We start from the raw sequence: 21,572 nt of genomic DNA on the forward strand, positions 1-21,572 counted from the left end.
ATATTTGTAGGATTATTTTTTGATCGTGTTACCCTCGTTCTTGAAGAGAGACAAATAAGACCAATCACAGTTATTTACGAGTGACAGATAATGATTTATCGACTGTTTAAAATATAAATATCATTAAGCATGTATCATATCAACTACTTAATTTTATTTTAATTTAAAAAATAAATAAATTATTAATTAAACTCATCATTCACATATGCAAATTAAATAATAATTTTATGATAATTAAAATGTCATAAAAGAATAAAAAATCAATTATTTAAATTAAAAATTTTCCATTAATAAAAGTTTGAAAAAATAAATAAATTATAAAATTTTACTTTAGATCTTTAATGTGCATAAACCAGTGAAATTTTAGTTGACTTTAAAGGCAAATACGATAGCCATTAACATGACTCATAAAGTTTAGTAAAAATACAAAAATTTTTGAGTGTCTAGTTTGAGTTTAAACGGCTCAATCAACGTGATGAGAGTACACATCAAGCAACTTCAAAGCTGATGAGAATAAAATATAAAAAAGTGTATATATATATATCTCCAAAATAACTATTAAAATTTAAAAATAGTTGTTTACTTTAAATTGTAAAATAAATTACAAGCCTACAAAACTTAGATTGCGTGAATAAAAATTCAGACCAAAAAAGTAATTAGTATATAAAGTAGAAAGCATAAAAATGGAAAATAAAAAAAAAAAGGTTTTAAATCATTGCAATAAAATTTTTATCACAAAGGGATTTTTTTAGTACAAAGAGATTCACTGGACTGGTTATAAAACCTTTTACGGATATTCCATTTTAAATTAATTGGAGTGATAGGGATTGGTATCCCAATCGTGATTGGATTGTCAATACTGCAATAAAAATAGTCTAGAAAAATAAAATTACATAGGTATATATTAGTGTAGTTATATTATTATCATCCTCGTGAAAATTTTTAAATTTAAATTTAACAAAATATGGTTAATTATTAGCTTGAGATAATTTATTTAAATTTAAATAAATAACAAGTATTTAATGGTTAACCAATTGCTAGGAAAAATATTATATTCAAAGAAGAAAAGCTCGGCTAAAGCCTTCTTAGATTTATAAATTTTATAGAGGTATATAAGAAATGATTATTATAATGGAAAAAAGGGGTTACAAACTCGTTTCGTGTAAATTTTATACAAGTCAAAATATAAGTTTTCAAAGTATCTTCAAGATATTTTTAAAAATTAACATGATCTGAATAAAAATGAGAATAAAAAATGTCAGTTTGTAAAAAAGTTTTTTATATTTATCGTCGTTTTTTTTTTTTGACAATAGAAAAAAAGTTTAATAATATTTTGGACAGTTGAAAAATTTTTTTATCGATTTTATAACTTTTGTTTTTTGTGTGGTTTGTTGTATGGTATTTATCACCATGTAAAAAATCATTCATGACAAAGTTTTTATGACAATATATATAAAATAAAATAGCAAACAAAAACAATGAAAATAAAATTTTATAGGAAGCCAGAACACGTTCTCTTGTAACTTTTTTTTTTTATGTCAATAACGTGGAGAAAAAAATAATAATGAAAAATGAAAAATTCTTATATCAAATAGTTGAGATAAAAATTAGTTGATTTATTTTTTTTTTTAGATAAGATTTAACCCTTTTTAAAGAAAAATTAAAGAAAAATAAAATTCTATGAATTGAGTAGGTTAAAATCATTCAGTTGACTTGAATAAACTTAAAAAATTTATCATTCCCCTTTGATAGAAATTTATAAGCACTAAGTACAAGAGAAACTGAGACATGGAATTATCAATTTTCCAGACAGGGTTAAACCTCTTATTCATCTGAATTATTTACATTTTAGTTAGTCGACATGAAAAATTTAATTGACATCAAACGAATATATACGTACTTGATACTTGAGTGCTCTTTAATTTTGTATATTCTTCAGTACTTAACAATTTATTTTAAAAACCAAAAATAAGTAAATAATTATATTTTCATGAATATTGAGTGATTATAATCTGTGATTCAATCAAAAAATAAAATATTCATTTATTTTTTTCTCAATTAAATCACAGCTTGTATAAATTACTGAAATTTAATTTTATATTTTTAAAAATACAAATTTTATTTAAATAATTTTTAAAAATAGATAAAAATTGTTTTTCTTTTATTTATTTTTCCATGAAGGTCTAGGCAAATTAAAAAGTTAAAAAAAACTATTAAAAAAAAAAATACAATCAAATAATTTACATAGCTTATATAAAATAATAAAAAATTATAATAAAATTTGAAAAATAAAATTAGTTGAATTTTCTAAAATAACATAGATATAAATAAAAAAATAAATAGAAAAAAAATCTAGAAATATCAACAACATTTATGCACACGAGCCTAGTATATTTATATGCGAATTTTAAATACATATAATAGAGTAGGAATAAAATAATCTCGAGGTTTCTAATGCCAATGATCTTTTGCCTTGAGCTAGTTGGCGGTCGTGTCGGACGTTGCCACGGTGAATAGTATCACCCTGGCACAATGTGTATACATATATACATATACCAGTCAATAACATCAAGCGATTCGCATCATAAATTTAATTCACTACCTCTCGTTTAGCTATTTTGCACACTCCATGCGTTATCTCAACGACTCCAGGTATCGATGTGTAGACTCCTTTTTTTTTATTTATTTTTTATTATATTTATATTTTTCACAAATACTCATCTATTTTCACACTTTTTTTCGGTTTTTTTTTTTCGTTATATACATGAATAAAAAGAAATATTTTAGAGTTTATTTATCTCATTTTTTTTTAAGCTTTATTTATTATTTTACAATAGCAAATACACAAAAGAGTGAAAGCAAAAAATATTAACATAATCTTTAGTGACATTTTCATATATACCTTTCACTATTGATAATAAATAAATATAAATTTTTTTTTTTGTATTTGTTTGAGCAATTATATGCTGTAGGCATTTGTTGTCTTCATCACACGTATATGGCTATATATTTACTTGATTATATTTTTTAAAAATTAAAAAAAAAAAAAAAAGAAAATAGATTCTGATGGAATAGAGTCCAAGGATGTTTACAGTTCAACGTCATTTTAAAAATTCTTACGTAATATTATAAAAAAAAATATAAAGGAAAAATCTCAGTGGGATTTGACATCATTTTTTTTTTTTTTTTTTTTTTATAACTACGGGTCGGTGATCCTTGCCTTACACGGTGTTAAATCTGCATCAATATTACCATGTGACAATTGTTACTGACTGCATGTTTCTTTTGTCAAAATTATATAATAATATTCGTGGCAAAAGTCATTGAAATAAAATTTTTAATCTTTAATATTTAAAATAAATTTTATCTATAAATATATGACACAAGTTTTTTTATAAAATGACAAATTACATCTTGATATTTTCAATGATTGTAACTTGATATTTAAAAATCCACCTGCAAGAAATTAAATAAATTATTTATTATTTTTTTATTTTCATCTCTTCAGTGTTTTTTAAAATAAAATATATTCTTTTTCGTTTTATTTAAAATTATTATTATTATTATTTAAACATTTTTTCATCTAGCAAGCTCAATTGTATTATTATTTCAAACGAAAAACCACAATTTTGATAAATATCTTTTTGTATTTTTGTCTGACCCTTCATCAGACTTTTTTAAAAAAATAATATCATTGTTTTTTTATTTCGGTGATTATTACTATGATGCAGCTCTCACGATGCATTTTATACTTATCTCGGGTATGTATAGGGTTTTGTATATTGTAGTAAACGGAAGCATCCAATTTGCCAACTGATTCGGCAAGCTGCCCATCGGGCCCGGAAACCACTGTGATGCAGCTGCCTTTGGCCTTGGATAAATCTCACCAGAGACATGCCAAATTTTGTTGTTGTTGTTGTTGCTGTTGTTGCTGTTGTTGTTTTTTATTTTTATTTATTTATTTTTTTACTCATACGCTCCCAGCATTCAGCTTTTTAACATGCGCCTCTCGTGAATAACAGCAATTAAAATACATTTTTTTTTTTTTTTCAAACCAGCATAAATTTTTTTGTTGTTTTTCTTTTCGAGGCATAAAAATAATTATATTCAATTAAATATTATAATTAAAATATAAAAAAAAATTTAACCCTTTTTATAGTCATATTGTAGCTAATAGAATCAAATTATTTTGAAATAATTTTTGAAGTTCAATTCAAGTATTATTTACCTGTAAATAATTGTGAAATTTAGAAAAAAAAAAAAAAAAAATTAATATCTTCATCTTTAGTTGGTGAGTTTATCGCTAAGGTCAGTCTTTTTGTATAAATAAAAAATGAAAAAATAAATGAAACCGCGTATACAAAATAAACAAGACAGTAATGAAATTTAAATTTTATGAGCTAGATGTGGGACAAAATTAAATATATAAATATACGTATATACATCACTTAGAAAACAAGTTAAAAATGTTTATTTAAAAAATACAAAAAAAAAAATAAAATAAAATAAATAAAAAAATTTTTCTAAAAGTTTAAATATCTTGATACATATCAGTCTTTAAAAAAAAATAAGGAAAAAAATCAAGAAATAATTGTATATTTATTTTTATTTATCGAAAAAGGAAAAAAAAAAAACATAAAAATTATGGGTCACATGATAATTTTTTTTACATAATACAAAAGTCCATAACGGTTGTAGAAAGAGTTAGATAATACATAATAATTTAGCATCTTTGTTATTTTGGGCAGGAAATAAATTCCAGACAGGTGGCGCTTATTTTGTTTGGACCGTTTTGGCTGAACCAAGCGACTCGCCTGGTTCCCATGTGTTAAACATGAAGACCTTCAAGGTCAGATCGGAAATCACAAAACCACATAGATTGAAAAACAACTCTATACTAGATTTATCATCTAGTATTACCATAGGGAACGAAATCTCAATAATTATAAACCATTAGTTATTTTTAGAAAATTTTATTTTCTATTTTTTTCAATCCTGGCACTCTTGTATCCATGACACCAGTCTAAATAATTTTTTAAATCTAAAATTACTGTAAAATTAAATTGCTTCATACTAACATTTGTAATGGATCAATAATATTATGTTATTCCTTTCTAAAAAAATAAATTAAAAAATCATAAAGGTGTGATTTTTAATTATTGGTTTTGTAAATTGTTTTGAGGCTTAGATTTTTATTAAATACACGTGAATAACACGTCAATAAGAAAATTTATGAAGCCACACACGCCGGATGGAACGCGGCTTCGTTCAAATATTGTTGTGTAATATATATATATATTCTGAAACATTAAGTGTGCTATGTATATACATACTACAATAACATACTAGGAAATCGTGCGTGGCTTCCACCTGCTTCCAAAATAATAACCCTCGTATTTCCGTTTTACCATCATGTCTTCCAGCATGGATGCCTTCTAAACACCCTGATGGTGTCCTTCAATTACTGAGCTATATATTTTATTACGTCGTCTACATGCACGTGATATTTTCCATAAAAATTTTATACATTAACAGAAAATTAGGATAGTAAAATCAAATAATCACACAGCAATCAAATTTTTTTTTTTTTTCCTCACGATAAACAGGTGACTCACACCTTTGTGTTTTATACCATTTAAAATTCAAGGTTCTATTTTGTTTTTTTTTTTTTTTCTGAATATCTGTTTATGTAATCTAATATATTTATAAATAAATTTAATTTTTTTAAATACTACATATAGAAATAGGAAAGGAAAAACAAAAATAACAAAGCAATTGGGTGTGTGTGTGTGTGTAGATGACGTATTTGTACCAGTTTGATTCCATGGTACTAAATTGCTCAATTTCATTGTCAGTTGAAGGGTGAAAATACACTGGCAACCAGTGTAACGATAGATGGGGTTAATCGAAAAAATGAAATCCTATTAAATATTGAAACTATATATAGTTTTTTTCATTTTTTTTTTTGATATTATAATTATTTAATAATTCTCCATTTGAAAAACATCATTGTAAAGGGTAAAACTCAATTCAACTATTTGATGATGTAATAAAATTTTTTTTACTCCTAGTTAATAAATGGCTTTTCCAATAATATCAAAATAACAAAATTAAATAATGAATATAATCAAAGATTGAGGATTTTTTTGTTTGATATGTTTTTATTATTTTTTTATGGGTGATGATTAGTTGATACATATGTTTTTAACATGTATGGATATAAAAATGAATTACGCACAATATGCACAACGGGAAAACGATAGATGAAAAAGGGTTGAAAAAAAAAAATGATATCAAAAATTTTTTAAGATTGAGGATGTTACCAGATGTTGCGGATGTACGTGACCACGTTTTGGCAATAACAGTCTGATGAATAAAACCGATCTAGTGTATATTAATAAATTTATATATAATACAACAGAGATATTTTTTTTTCTTGTTGTTTTTTTAGGGCTGCAAGGTTGATGAGTCAGGTAGAAATTCATAAATAAATTTTAAAATATCAATAAATCAAAATAAAAACAGAAATTTTTTATAGAATGTGTGATCGTTATAGACGGCAAAAAAAAATATTTGTGTTATATACACATAGTGAATGGATGATGAATATATACATCGTAATAATACTCATTTATTTATAACCCAGTTCAATTTAGATGACTAAAAACATTACTTATTTTTTTTCATAACACGATCATTATTTTTCTCGACAATTATTCGAGAAAATATAACTCATTTTTTTTTTTTTTGCCTTCTTTATGTTCCATAATAAAAAATCCATCACAAAATATTATAAGTTATAACAAAAAAAAAAAACCTCAAGATTGTATTTTCTTTTTTCAAATTACATATTGATTTTCTTTTTTTTTTTGATATTAAATACATTTTAAATTTATTTATAATACATCTTGAAGGAATATTTTTAAATTGTTAAAATTTTAATATTCTTTTTGGAATTTAGAGAGCTTTTTGAATATGTATTCGTATGACAATTATTTTTGTTGATAAATTGAAGAGAAGTACATCAACATTACTGTTTGTGTCTCGTCAATTTTGTATGCCATGACAAAGAACCCTAGGGCAGCTGTCCTCCGGCTTGTTCGCTCGTGCGTATTTATACTGTATATTTATTTCATTGCTTTTATCGTCGAGTATTAAGGTCGTTGAGGTATAGCAGATTTTTTTATTTCTTTTATTTTCACATCTTTTCATATATATATTTATTTTTATTATCAACCCCCTAACAAAATCATATTTAAACCTACATATATATGTAGACCGCGAACTCGTGCCCTTTTTTTTTTTTTATTCATTCGCGCCTATTTATCGTATGTCTTTGTGTCACGTTTAAAAGATGACAGTGTCAACATAAAGCTTGCTTTTTTTTTTTTATGGTCGTTTGTGTCTTACACCTCGATCGAGCTTACAACAACGGGTGCTCTATTCCAACTTTCATACATTTTTATAGCTATATGTATTTTTTTTTTTTTATTCAAAATTATATATGGCTATGTATAATTGTGCGTGTATGTATATAATACATATGGGGTGGCAGATAGGCATATGTATACCTTTATGTACATCAATCGATTTCATCTCGAGGGAAAATTGAACAAAGAAAAATGCCCTGACGCGGTTACCATACTGTCTGATATTTTAGCTTATCATTTTGTTGATAAATTTTTTTATTTATTGTTTATTTTTTATTTACAGCTAATTAATTAATTTAAATATATTTGTTTTTTTATTTTTATTGTTATTTATCTGTTGGACTAATATCATTAAGGAGGGTTGATAATTTTCAAAGATAAAATTTCAAATTTTGATGTTAGAAAAAAAATAAAAAAAAAAGGGTCTTCTATTTTTATTAGTTTTCTTTGTTGAGGAAAATCTAAATGGTAAATGGATTCAGAGTGATAAAAATGTCTGCTTTGTGTTGCTGGTTTTTATTTTTATTTATTATTTTTTATTTTTGGATATTTCATAACCACGTGGCGTTGAACAAAGACGATATGTATATATTTTGATAGTGTAAAAAACAAGAGGGGCAAAAAATAGGAGAAAAAAAAAAATATGATTTTGACGGTTGTGCTTAGAACTAATGTTGAAACTATATAACATTAATAAAAATAGCATTGAAACCGCAATTTGACCATACACAAGGTATAATTTTGGGCAATAATTCGTGGTGGTGAACCGTGGACGATTGGATACGAAGTGACGCGTGCTTCCGTGAAGGCACCAACATCCATTTGTCTTTTTTTTTTTTTTTTTATGTATAAAATTTATAGATTTCGTTATTTTTATATTTTTTGATATCTGTAAAAATATCGGTATTGGTATTATATAGCGAAATATTATTGCCAAAAATCACTGCGATACAAGAACCAGTTGTATATTTCTATTGGTTAATATAAGTAGTATTTTTTTGGGGGTGAAAAATAAAAGTAGAGAAAAGAAAAAGCCATAAAAGCAAATTGTAGAGACTAAATCACCGAGATTTCCGAGTGGATCGAAAAGAAAAAAATTATATATCTACTCAAGTTATATGTATTTCGTGAAACTAGTATGAAAAACGATTCGAATAATACACAAGATTGAGGAGCATAATGCTGTTCATCGACAGGAAACTCTCTTCAAATATTTTCCGGACAAAAGATAATACAAAAGTTTACCCGTTATACATTTTTTTCTATTTTTTTTTTTTTTTCTTCAACTGCAAGATGAAAAAAAAAAAATAGAAGAGATGAACGCACAGGGGACTCTATGTACTTTGTGAAAATATCTTACCCAAGAATTTCCAAACGAATCGATTCTTTCAATTACAAGTGGAAGAGATTTATGTTATATCTCCAATTCAAGGACAAAGAAAATTTTCTAAAGTTATCTAAAAAATGTTACGGGTCGTTTAATTTTCACAATGAAAAATGTATACATTAACGCAATGCTATTTTTTTAATTTAAAACAAAAAGAAAAAATAAATAAATAAGCTTTTTAGGTAGAAAATTTATCTCATCAATTGACTGACAAAATAAAATTCAGTTATAATAAATAATGAATGAATTTTTTTTTGTTGAAAAATAAATGTATATAAAAAATTGAACGATTTCACGATTCGGTAATGTGAAAAACGTGTGTGGTATAAAATATCTATATATTTTTATTTCAAAATGAAATTTAAATTTGAAAAAATAACGTGTCAATGCATCATCCAAATAATATAAAAAATTAAAAAGAAGAAAAATCATAGCCTTCACATGGACTATTTCACATTTGATATCGACAATTCTCTCATGTTTTTTTGTATATATGTATCCATTACTTTGGTTATTTTCTCTTTTCAAAACGACGAAAAAATCACTGCCGGTAAATTAGGAATCCAACGAGGAGACCCTCGCATTTATCAAGCCTCTAGAGTCTATATAAGATTTCGGAATTGGTGTTGGGGTGGAAAAAAAAAATAAAAAAATAAAAATAAATAAAAAAGAAAATGAAGGTGAGAGGGGTTCGATACCACCCTGGAGACTCACCGTGGGTTAACTTCTGGAAAGGACGTCTCGTCTATGTACTGTATTACTGAATTTGGCGTTATACCTTAAATGAAAAACAAAAAAAAAAAATTAGTTTTCGATTGCTTCGCGAAAATCAGGAAAAATGACATAAGGGAAAGTCAATAATGAACTAGTTGAATTGACGGAAATTGGATTGGCGAAATTAAGAGATCGAAACTAAATAAAAAAAAATATAGAATCAGGAAAAAAAGGAGGGAATAATATATTATTCTAAATAATTTTAGCTTTTGATTAGCATCAACAAAAATATTTGAAATATATTTTTTTTCTATGAATCTATATTTAATTTGTTAACATTAGTCTGTATCTATTTTTAAATTTTTATTTTCTTTTCTCATATATAATTGCCACCTTCATATATTTTCATTTCTTTGAATTTAAAATTGTCACTGGGTATACCCCTGACATGAAGTGACCATCATGCAAAAATAAAAAGAGGTCAAACATGCGTGGGTCAAAAAATGCCAAAACTTTGATTGGAAATTTTTTTGGCTTTGGACCTTTTTTATATTATATTTTTATAAACTTATTTGAGAGTTTATAATGCTAGAAGTTTTAAATATACATACTATTTTCCATCAGTCTATAATATCATAAAACATGTTTAAATATTAAATTTAAAGTTACGTTCTTGAAACTTGAAAAAATAAAAAAGTATCTACAGAATGAAAATTTATTTACTATTTTTTTGTCAATTGAATTGAATGTATATATATTTAATTTGTATATATTCATTAGATGTCAAAAGTTCAAAAGTTCAAATTATTTATAAAACAACAAAATACAAAGCTCATTATAATTCAATCGATTTTCATTTAAAATAATTTTCTATCAAATAACATCGTCATCAAAATAATATTCACTTATCTTAAATTTTACGTGCCATTACATAATTTTACGTGTTTCCAATATTAAAAAACAACTATATTATTATATAAAAAACTTTAGAAATTTATATACCTAGATTAGTCTTTTTCTATTAAAAATACTGTTACTTATTTTATCTCCTCGTAAACATTTGATATTCGTGTGAAAAATCATGAATCAAAAAATATATATAAAATAAACTTAGGCCTCTCTGTAATTAAGACAACAATTCATAATTAAAATATGAATATATGAAAAAATTAAAAATAATATCCAACTACGGTTTTATTTTCGTTGTGTAATATTTAATGACAATATTCAAACGGGACAATAAATATAACAAACAAACAAACAAACGAAAATAATAATCAATCGTCTTGAGAAAGACACGCGTGTTTATAATACATATGTACGTTATATTTTAGCATCATTATTTTCTAGTTCTCGTGTCCGCCATACGGGATTAAAACGTTTTTTTTTGTTCATTTGTGCGTTTGGATATATATTTTAATATGAACACACGTGCTGCGAAGGCAAACCATAATAAAGGCCAGGAGAACCAAACAAGAAAGACCTTGAATGAGCTCTGAGTGTAGGCCTGTATGTCTTCCCCCCATTTGAAAAAAAAAAAAAAAATTAAAAAAACGAATTTATTTCTTTTTTATTCTTTGGCGCAAACGTCCTTCGTTTCAGACACTCGCATCTTTCAGCTGCTATAACCACTGGAAGAGACCCCATACTATATATAATATCATGGTATTTCTATATAAACTATACGTAATACTACCAGCACAAAATGAAACCCAACACACAAGTGAACATAAGCCTGCATCATTGCCAATATTCGCTTATGCCCTTGAAATAATTTCAAGTCATTTTTTTATTTATATTTTTTTTTTATTTTATTACATCGTTGTTGTTTATTCGACAAGTACACACGCAATCTTCATTTCTTGCGTGACGTTTTTTTAAAAAAAAAAAATATATTTTGGTGGTAAAAAAAAATGGCTTCCTTCTTCCTTCAATGTGGCCTCAAGCACTCTTTGTAATTTAGGCGCTCTGGAATTTTGTTTACGAGGGATATGTTTTGACCTCGAACATTCTCGTCTTGAGAAACGTAAAAAAAAAAAAAAAACTTATATATATTTTTTAATTTTTTTTTATTCAGTATTTTGTTACGTTCGGGCTTATATATGTGTTTTTTTTTTTATTTATTTATTTATGCGATATACATTGAGGATTATGTTTGACGGAGAATTTTTTTTGAATAGTCTTGTTACAAGTTAATCATATTTATTTAGGAAATTTTAGGGGTAGTTTTTTTTTTTTTCCTTCACTTGTTGACTGACTGTCAGAAATAACTGCAGTGCATATATAAAAACGAGGTTCAGAATATAAAAAAAAAAAAAAACGAAGAGAGTTTGTTCATTTATGAAGATTGGTGTGTCAATTTGTTGGAGCTTTTTTTTTTTGAGGGTGTGAAAATGAACAGAGCATATTTTCTTCGGTTATAGTCAAATTCTGAGATTGTTTTAGAAAATCAAGAAAAATTGGACCCTGTAGAGTTGTATTAAATCTGTATTGGTTAGTTTTTTTTTTTTTCTTTCACAAAAAGCTTTTCGTCGAAGACCTTTTGACCTTATTTAAAATATATATTTTTTTTTCATCACAATGACTACTGTCTTTGACTCTATATATTTTTTTTTATATTTCATTATGTTGCTGCTGCAAGTCATATGGTAAATTTGGAATATAAAAAAATTACTTGAGTCGTTTTGAAAAATATCTTATGAAAATTGACATTTGAATTATAAAATAACAAAGAGAAAAAATATTTTGTCAATTCATATTTTTGTCAACAAATTAATTGGAAAAAAAAAAAAATTAATTCAATTGACGAATTTGTATAGAGTAATGAAAAAAAATTTACAATATTTTATTTCCTTTTTGTCTGTACATCTTTAGAATTTATTTTTATATACGTTTTTGTACTCTACTCACGAATTTTTTTTTTTTTTATTTATTTTTTCTTTCGATAAAGTCGTTTTCTCTACTGTACAATTACTCTATCCTTTTGAGAGCATTTTATTTATTTATTTATTTTCTTTTATCAAGAAACTCGTGGAATTACAGAAGAGGCAAAAAGTCACCCTTCTATGGGGCGTACCTTGGGTGGGGGGTATGTACACTCTAGTAGAACTTTTACTTAACGCAAAAAAGCAGGGAAGACTTACTGACTTTTTACTCAATGGGGAGTAAACGGACGCGTTTTTTTTTTCTTTTTTTTTCATTTTTCCTCTCTTTCATTATTATTTTTTTATCTCACTCACTTCTCTCGTTATTGAAGTCATTGCATACCGCAATTTCAATGATAAGTCTAAATGTCTTGTAGAAACGATCCTAGATTATTTAACAAGCATTGTGCATTTCTTGGTATATTTAATTTACAAATTTTTTTATTTCTTTGTTCCATAAATTATTTATACCCTCTTTCTAAGTATTTTTTCAATTTTTTTTTTTTCATACACGCGTGTGTCACTGTGAAATCTATGATCTAGTTCAAGTTTACTATAAATTTTTTTACTTTTTTTTATCATTACTCTAGATCTAACAAAATATTTTTCTGGTCATTGACTTTTTTTTAAATACAGTTTATTTTTTGTGTGACTATGGTAAATAGATTTTATTTGGAATTATTTTTCTAGCATTTATTCTATTATTGTTTTTGAACAAGATAAAATAAAATAAATAAATATTACGGTACGTAAATTGTACGTAAATTTTTTGACAGTTGAATTATTAAAGTTTTTGTGAATGAAATAAAACAACTGTGGTGTTTCAGTATATTGTATAAATTGTTTAAATTAATTTTCAATTTATTTAATATTTTGTTCTTTCAAATAACGACGTATATTTAAATGAAAAATAATAAATCAATCGTATATGCAATTCATTTTCGTAACCGATCTTCATTGAATTTGATATTTTTGTTTGTGGTTAATATATTCATTTTTATTTTCTGTGGTTTTACAGTATATTTATTGTTTTTTAACATATAACAATAAAACTATTTTTTTCCCTGATTTTATTTTTAAACCCTTTCTTTTTTTTGTTTTTTTATTCAGTAATAAAACAAAAAAGTTTTCATCTAAAAGAGTGAGTGGCAAAGTTTTAGCTCGTAAACATGCTGAACGTATTCCAAAAAAAGGTACCACCAAGCTTTGTCTTTGCCTTTGAAAACTACGTGCGACATAGAGCACAAAAAAAAGGATAATTTAAAAAACCAAAAAAAAATAAAATAAAATAATCTAACAATAAAATCTTTTTAACGTGATTTTAGGCTTCTAGTATTTGAACAACACTCGAGTTACCCTGAAAGTTTTAAAATATAATTTTAATTATTTTTTCAAATTTTGACATGGCTTAAAAATTGTTTACACCTTGTTGAAAAAAAAATTTCAGTAATAAATGTAATTTCATCAGATTTAGTAATATTATTTTTTGAAGGGTGAATATATATTCTATTTGTTGATTACAAAACTACCGACATATCTCTATATATATTAACGATGAAAAGGTCTTTATTCGTTGCTGGATGACTATGTGCTACACCAACAATGTCTACATTGTCATGGCCACACACACATATACATGGAACAAATACTCATCTAGTAAAATTGACTGGTATAAAACTGATAGTACATGTATATAGGATATCCCATTGGCTTTTACACCAAGTTAATTATATTTTCCCAGTCTTCTGTCATGCATGCCAATTGAGTTTGTGGATATTGAAGATATACCAATGTGATATGTGAGCTTTCTCGTTGTTGCTTCTATGATGAGAGTAACTAAAGTATGAGTTTTCCATCAAGGTACAAATAAAAAAAATAATAAGAGGGGGAAATTTTCGAGTCTCAGTCTATCTTAAACACAAAGAGCAAGTTGAACAAGAGTGGCATTTCGGATTCTCTCAACGTCGAGGGACGAACACACTTCACGTGACGTGATAACGTAACGCATGAATAAAGACATAGACAAAGACAGTGAAAAAAAAATAAATAAAATTATATACATACCTATTGCAACGACATGTATACATTTTTTTTTTTTTTTTTTTCTTAAGAGTTAACCAAAAAAAAAATCGAAAAATATTCGGAAGACGATGTCGAAGGCCAAGTCCATTACATGCAATAAATTTTTTTTTTTTTTTTTTTCTTCTTCTTGACGCCGGAAAAAGCTCCCTTTTTTTGAGCAGCATATATTTGATATTGAGATAAAAAAAACTGTGGGGAAGGCGAAATAAAATGAAAAAAATTTGAAATGTAAAAGGAAGAAGGAAGCTCATCCAGGAAAAATTCTTGTTCATTCTTTTACATATATATATATAGGTATGCTTTAGTTTTTTTATTTATGATTTTTTTCTATTCGTTTTGGGAGGTTAAGCGTGACAAAGGAAACGCGCGATTGCTCTATATAAGATCGACTAGAGACGTTGGACGTTTTTCATATATACCTCTTGAATTTATTTGTGTGATTTTTTATTTATTTTTTTTTCTTTTTTCGTATACCTTATGTTGATTCTTTTATTTTTCCCATCGATATAAAAATAATCGCTCTTTTTATCTTCTTTTATTATAGATCATTCATATATTTGTTTTTTTTTTTTCTTTAATACGAAAAGTTTTGTTGAGAAACAAAGCTATCGTATATAGTGAGAGTTGGATATATCTCTTGAAGTTTCGGCAGACGAGACAAAGAACCCGGTGCTCAATTTTTTTTGTTTGTTTTTTATTTGGGTAAACTTATATAAATTGACTTGTTGTGAAACGCATGCGCTAAATTCAACGCTAATGAAATGCGGAGTAAACGAATTTAAATTAGAACGAAAGAGGGTCTTACTAGCACACACTTATACAAAATAAACTTTATCACTATGTTGTTCGCGTTCAGAGAATTCAAATGTTTTATAACTTTTACTTTTAACAGTCTGACGGATGTTATGTATCCTCGTTTTTTGTATATAATTGTTATTTTTTTTTTTCTTTCATTTTTTAATTTAATATACAAATTCATGCAAACGCGTGCAAGGTATGCATGAGTAAAATTAATTAATTTTAAATAAATATGTAGGTCAAAATATGCGTAACAAACTGACAATTATTTGTGAACATATTTTTAAAATATCAAAAAAAAAAAAATAAAACAATTTCTCTTTGAATTTCATCCATCTTATAATAATTTTCTATTATTTTTATCTATTTTTTTTTTATCACGTAAAATATTCAAAAAAAAAATAAATAAAAAAACATTTTTATATTTATAAAATATTAAAATATCGTTTTTCTTTGTTCCCTGGAATCTCGATATTCCTGGTGCTATTCTTTATGAAAAAAAAATATATATACACTATACCAATAAGGAATTTAAGGGATGAATAAGGTCGAAGTTTCATTAACCGTTGATACGTATCGGTGCGGACGGTGATGGATAGTTTATTATTATACATTTTTTTTTATTTTTTCTCTTTGAAACTATTTTTTGCAAGCACATATATATGCATATACGATATCGAAAATAAATCGATAAGCTTTATATCGTTTTAGTCATGGCTATTTACATGGTGGTTATCCATGGCAATGTGAAGAGAGCCGAAAAATGAGAATCAGTTCTTCGATACTCCATTGTATAATACACCAACAGTATTTTTTTTTTTTTTTTTTTTTTCTATACATATACCAATATAAAGCCGACAATGGATAATATACCTGAGGGCCAATGTACATTCATTGTTCGATAAATCGAAATGCAACGAGAATGTAAAAATAAAAATCACCCCTCATTATTCATTCGTTTGTATTTCACATATATATTTTTACATTTAGCTTTCTATTTTCATTTAAAACTTTAACAATAATAATTTAAAAATAAAAAAAATTATCAGTCAACAGTAAAATTAAAAATCATACTCAACAAAAAAATAATTAATTTAAAAAAAAAAATCCAGTTACAATTCAATACGTTTTATCCCCAAATAAAAAACATGAATAGTATTTTATTTTTTGTTATATATATTTCAAAATAACAACCCTTGAAAAATAAACTCAACCTTTGTTTATATATTTTTTTTTTTACGATGAAAAATATGTGAGAACATGAACACACTATCTGTTGTTTTTCAACGTATATGTGCAACGTGCTTGCACTCACATGATTATCATTAGTGCTCGTTTGATAATGATGCCAAAGTGCGTGTGACAACCCTTTACACATTTATAGTATAATTTTATGAAAACTCGCCCCTTTAATTTGGTAGAGGCGTCATGTGACAGTGACACGCACTCTATATATCAGATACTCAACTGTACCATGCTCAGAGAAGCGTTAAAATTAACTGATGGACAAAACTGATGAGAAATAAATAATAGACAACAAATGCAGGAATAAAGATAAACAAACTTGATGAATACATATATATCTATATTTGAAAATTTTTTGATATGTTAGAAAAAGAAAAAAAATTGTGTTAGAGGCGCACGTGCGATACAATCGCAAAGTCAAATCCTTGTGTGCTATATATGTGAACACACTGGTTGACCGAGTTTTTGTATTAAGTATATATATGTGTAGTTACAAGGACAAAGAAACAAGGGATATATAGTACCACATGCTGGGATCTATTTCGCCTGATCCTTGGGTCGTCTAATCGCCCAAGGCAATTATCAACCCGCAAGGCATCGGCTATATGTTAAAAATTTTTGGGAACAAAGAGAATCTTTTTGAAGCACGTGTAATCTCAAATTAAATTGATTTATCCTTTTGCAAGTATATACACATCACAAATATATAATTAAAAATTTTTTTAAATATCATTTACACTCATAATATTAGTAATCATTTTTATTTTTGAAATTTTTATTTTTAAATTAGCATAAATATATTGGTTCATGCGATCCAGGTGTATTCATTCATACCAAGTACATTTTTTATGAAAAATAAATTTTCCCCTTTGAATTTTTTTTATGTAAATATACACATATATTCACTCATCTCTTGTTTGATCGAATTATATATACGATGATGCGCAATGAGCTCAATGGCAACCATAAAAGGCCCCAGCAAAAAAACTATACACACACAAACACAGTGCATGTAATATAAAAGATCCGTTGAATTTCAATTCTTGATGCTTTTATATATACCTATGGATATTATTATTATTTTTTTTTTCTTTATTTTTAAAGCTATAAAAAGCACGCATTTTCCGATGTATACAAAAACATATTCATGCAATGAAAAAGTATATATATAAAATTCTGGGTATACCTTGTTGTTGTGCACTATATATCTCAGTCGTAAATCAACGAAATTTTTATTTATTTATATTTTTTACTGGCAAATACACGTCAGTTTCATTAAGCACAGTGTTGCACCCCTTGCATGTGCGGCTGTTTTACTTTTTCCTTGCACACCAACGTCTAAAATATCATGTACATAACACATTGCATTATGCCGGTTTGGCATTTTCCCAGGGACATTGAATCTTTGATATTTTTTTTTTATTCCTTTTTTTGTTCCTATACATAACGATATACGAATATAAGGATAAAGGAAATCGAAATAAAGCCGCTGTGTGCTCATCTCACTTGCTCGAATGACTATTGATGCGTGAGTTTCTTTGTTCATTGCCGAATAGAGAGTAAACCGTTGTATATAAATTTTTTTTTTTAGCTTTATTTTTCTTATGGCGCCACTGCGCAATATATATTGTCGCCCTAAAATTCAAATACAACAAAACAATATATATATGTGTGCCAACAAATACATGTACACGATAGAGTTTGGCGGGTTTTCGTATTGCGCAAACGCTCTGGAATTTTCTAACCACGCGGCTTCAGGTTTCTTTGTTCTGAAATTGGGAGTGGTAAATTTTTGTAAATGTATATGTGTGGGTAAATATATTTTGTACTTTTATATATATGTATATAGTATACTGGGTATAACTAATTTTGGACGAACAGACGAGTCCGCGTTTCATTTCCCCTGGCGAAATATTATATTATGAAATTAAATTTTATTTTTTTCCGAGGGCTAAGGGGCTATTCTGAATGATGATTTTTCAGTTACAATTATATGCTTTATTTTTTCATACATAAATAGCTTGTAAAATTTCAATTCATTTTATATTTATAAATAGATATTGCAAAATATTAAAATAAATATTATTATAAATTTTTTTTTTAATTACTGATAATATTATTTTATTTTTTTTCTTTGTTTATTCCCTCGTGTGTCGTATATTTATTAATTTAAAAAAAAATCCCCTAATATTAAAATTCTGATTAAGCAAAAAAGCTCTAATTTAAAAAAGAACGGAAATTTTATTCTTATTAGGTCACTAAGAAAAAAAAAAAAAAAAATGAAACTCATCAAAGGGATCAAATGGAGAAATATGTGGCAGTAGAGGGAAAGTTTTGAGAAAAGTGCATGTATATATAACAAAGAAATTTTTATCAAGAAAAAGAGGGATGTTACTGAGTTGCGTCGTAAAAAGTAGGGATAAAATGCAGAAGGGGTTGCAGAAATGTCCCCTCTTATTTTGTGTAGGCGGTTGGTTAGGTTGGGTGAAGTGATGCAAGGTGCAGTGAGAGAGTAGTTGCAACTCATCGAGCACCATGAGTGAGAAAGTGAAATGATAAATTTTAGTAGCAGGGTGTACAAAATAAAATGGCGAATATTATGGGGGATGGTTATACCGAGCGAGGCGGAACTGGGCCAGTGGGTCTTTGGCAGCCATTGAATAGTTTTCTTTGTCTTCAGCATATACTATCATTTTTTGCTTGCTATTATAACACAGTGTTCTAGAGTTTTGCTAAAACACACGTGGAACCTTAGTTACTCTTTATCACACTGCTGTTTTTATTATTATTATAATTTTTTCATTCTTTTATATTGTGGATAGTTTAATGTATTTCTTTCTTTGTCTCGTTTGACACCCATGAGTCACCCTAAACGCCTGCCAAAAACTAACCCCCAACGTTTCCTTTCTTTCATCATTTTTTTTCCTCCCCATTCGCAAATCGGTTCATACGTTTTTTTTTTTTTTTTCAACGCATTTCCGATCGCCCCTTTGTCTCTTTTTTTTTTTTGGTTTTTTTTTCCTCTTGATTCCTTATTTGCGCACTAATATTAGTATGTGAATTTTCGGGGGTGAATAAAAATTTGTGTGACAATATACATATAAATTTATAAACATGTTACTGTGATTTATAAAATTATTATTTAAATTAATACATTATTTTCTAAAAAATAATGTAGAGAATATTTTTTTTTTCAAATAATTTTTATTGTAATTTAATTCTTGTAAAGAATCTTGTAAAAAAAATATATATTATGTGTGGGTATAATTTTTGAAAGCTGTTATATGCACCTTGCATGTATATGCAACAAATTATGGAAATAAAAAATAAAAAAAATCCTAAAATTATAAAAGAGACAGTGTATAAATAAAAAAAAAAAAAAAAGTAAAAAAATTCAGCTGTTTGGGTAATTTTCAACGCGTGATCGCTACTTGAGATCCACTATAAACGTGACATGCAAGCCAGAGTTTAATTAAAACGATCCCTTTAAAAGATATGCAACATAGTTATACACACGCTGATCGGTTGAGTAATATCCCTGAATTTAAAGTTGAATATTTTTTCTTTTCTTTTTTGTCATTGTATAAGTGAGAGTGGCAGAATGAAAAATAAAAAAATTTAAAATAACAACTTTTACTATACATACTGTTTGAATCATTGAATGAATAACAAAATATTATATGACTACGATAAAAAATTGTAAAATAATATGTTTTCATTTATTGTTTATTAAATTTTTTTATTTTTTTCCACCATGTGTATATATTATTTCGCTACTGGACTTTGGTATAGTTGGACCGTGAAACGTTAGTTCGACACATAAACATTGTTTCAAAAAATCATCATATACATACACTGAATAAATAAAAAAAGGAACACCTACATCATCGTATCAATATAATAAATAATTATAAACAACATGAAAAAATATTTTGAACGAGTGTGTTTAATATACAACGAGTGTCACAACGTCCAAAAATAAATAAATAAATAAATAATTACAAACTCAAAAACTATTGACTAAAAAAGGAATATTAAAAAAATAACACGTATACATTGAGGTGACTGGTGTTTGTCAAGCAATTTAATATTCTATCCTATATGTGAATCATCCAATTTAAATTTTTAATTTTATTTTTCATATAAATAATGATGAATAAAAAAAAGAAAAGGTGTTGGTAATATAACTATCTGAAAATACATTGTAAAAGAGGTCAGATACACTTGACTTTTGAACTTATTTATTGTTTTCAATATTTCATCAATGTGTGTGTGTGTGTGGTTGTTGTAATGGCTTGTAAATAATAATATTTATGATATGCATAAGTAATACTTTGCCCTAGACGTCTAGGGATATCTTGAGCCTTAATATATATTTATATATATTATATTCAGCATATTGTGTCATTCGCTCTATTTGTCTATATAGAAAAAAATAAAATATAAATAAAAAAATATGTATCGATTCTTATGTAACCCGTAGACAGATGTCTTGCGTGGTTTTTTCGATGGGATCGTCCTAAAGTCGCTTATTATATTCTAAGAAGGGACGTATCAACCGTGACCCTCGTGATCTCAAGCTAAAGACCTTTTTTTTTTTTTTTTTATATCATTTTTTTTTTTTTATTAAAATAAGACTTACACTGACGTCACTGGGGCAAATTGAATTTTGAAAAATAATATTATTTTGAAATGGCCTTTGAAGACTATGTATTGAGATCAGTGAGTGGCTTTTAATCCGATTTTTTTTTCTTTCATTTTTATCTTCGACATTTTCTTATTTTATTCGGTGCGAACATTTTATCTTTTTTTTTTTTTCTCTTCATGATGGTTTAACAGCCTTCAAGAGTTATTCTTTAGTTTTTTTTTTTTTTTTTATTCACATAAGTTTCATTGAATGATAAAAAAAAATTGTGCGCAGAAGTTGGTCACAAGGAGGGCTTTGATGTGCGACTATGTTTTTTGGTGGCCTTGGTGGGTGGCCCAGTCATT

This window comes from Aphidius gifuensis, linkage group LG2 (assembly GCF_014905175.1).
Source record: "Aphidius gifuensis isolate YNYX2018 linkage group LG2, ASM1490517v1, whole genome shotgun sequence".
Taxonomy (NCBI): domain Eukaryota; kingdom Metazoa; phylum Arthropoda; class Insecta; order Hymenoptera; family Braconidae; genus Aphidius; species Aphidius gifuensis.